The following is a 1,641-nucleotide window of genomic DNA, read 5'->3' as shown; positions in this document are numbered from 1 at the left end:
AAGAAACATCTTACAAAAACTCTCCAGATTATTGACTTTTTAAAGTTTTTCTAGGAAACGTTTTAGATGAATGCTTATTAGCCTTTGTCAGTATGGACTTTTGCAAAGTGTCTCTGTGGCGCAATCAGTTAGTATGTACGGCTATTAACCATAAGGTTGGTGGTTCAATCCCACCCAGGGACCTAATTTCCCTTGTTATCAGATTTTGGTGATCTTTAAGTAGACAAGTCAAAATTTCAAACCCCCTGTTACGGTGTAGGGTACCTGGCCTTCTCTGATGTAATCAGAGTTAGATTTGATTCAGTGATTTTATAAAAACAGCTAGGAAGCACAATTTAGCAGTGGGTTGCAGAGAAAAAAAATATGCTGGCAGAAAAATCCAATTGAGTGATTAAACAGCTCTTCATTTTCTGGCTTTATTTTTATGCTAACAAATTTGTTCTCTGAAAAGTGTCCACAAAGCCAAGTCTCTGATTAACACCTTTGTAAGGATGGTTTTTCACCTATTACTAAATTAAACTTGCTTCATTGGAAAGGCAGCAAGATGCATCCTCATTTCAATGTCTACTGAAATAATACAAGTTGACACCAGGAAACATTAACGCCACTGCATCCTTGCTGCTTTCTCATGTGGAAGTCTGTTTAATATGAAAACAAGGTGATATCTAATTAGCACAAAGGTAAGGAATTAAGAAAATCTTTATTTAAGGGTGAAGATGTTTCTCACAAAATCGTTGCCCCAATGCATCATTGAAATTCAAGCTGGAAAGATGATTTTAATATATCACTTGTACATTTTGTATTGCTCTTCTGGTGACAATGTAGTTTGTTTTTGTCAATTACCATTTTAATAATAGGGTAAAGAAAATTAAGTGGATTTTTGAAAGAAAACAATACTGTCAATATACTATTAAAACAAATTAAAATTGTAAAAGTTATTGTACTTTAAGTAAAAATAAAAGAGCCAAAATATCAATCCCAGTTTTGGATTACTTTAATTAACAAAAAAAAATGCATATAGCAGAGGATAGTTTCAATCTGCCTACCTCTGGGTTATGGGCCCAGCATGCTTCCATTGCTGTACTCTGCTGCACATGTAAGTGCAAGAGATCCTGAAGCACTCACTCATCATGGGAAAGTACCAATGTGTTTCTTCGTTGGTTGATAGAAGAAACATCTTACAAAAACTCTCCAGATTATTGACTTTTTTAAGTTTTTCTAGGAAACGTTTTAGATGAATGCTTATTAGCATTTGTCAGTATGTTGTTTTGCAAAGTGTCTCTGTGGCGCAATCAGTTAGTGTGTATGGCTATTAACCAAAAGGTTGGTGGTTCAATCCCACCCAGGGACGTAATTGACCTTGTTATCAGATTTTGGTGATCTTTAAGTAGACAAGTCAAATTTCATACCCCCTGTTATGGTGTAGGGTACCTGGCCTTCTCTGATGTAATCAGAGTTAGATTTGATTCAGTGATTTTATAAAAACATCTAGGAAGCACAATTTAGCAGTGGGTTGCAGAGAAAAAGAAATATGCTGGCAAAAAAATCAAATTGCGTGATTAAACAGCTCTTCATTTTCTGGCTTTATTTTTATGCTAACAAATTTGTTCTCTGAAAAGTGTCCACAAAGCCAAGTCTCTG

The sequence above is a fragment of the Pseudophryne corroboree genome, unplaced genomic scaffold (assembly GCF_028390025.1).
Source record: "Pseudophryne corroboree isolate aPseCor3 unplaced genomic scaffold, aPseCor3.hap2 scaffold_775, whole genome shotgun sequence".
In the NCBI taxonomy this organism is placed as follows: domain Eukaryota; kingdom Metazoa; phylum Chordata; class Amphibia; order Anura; family Myobatrachidae; genus Pseudophryne; species Pseudophryne corroboree.
The sequence above is the reverse complement of the archived record's forward strand: the minus strand, read 5'-3'. Positions refer to the sequence as shown.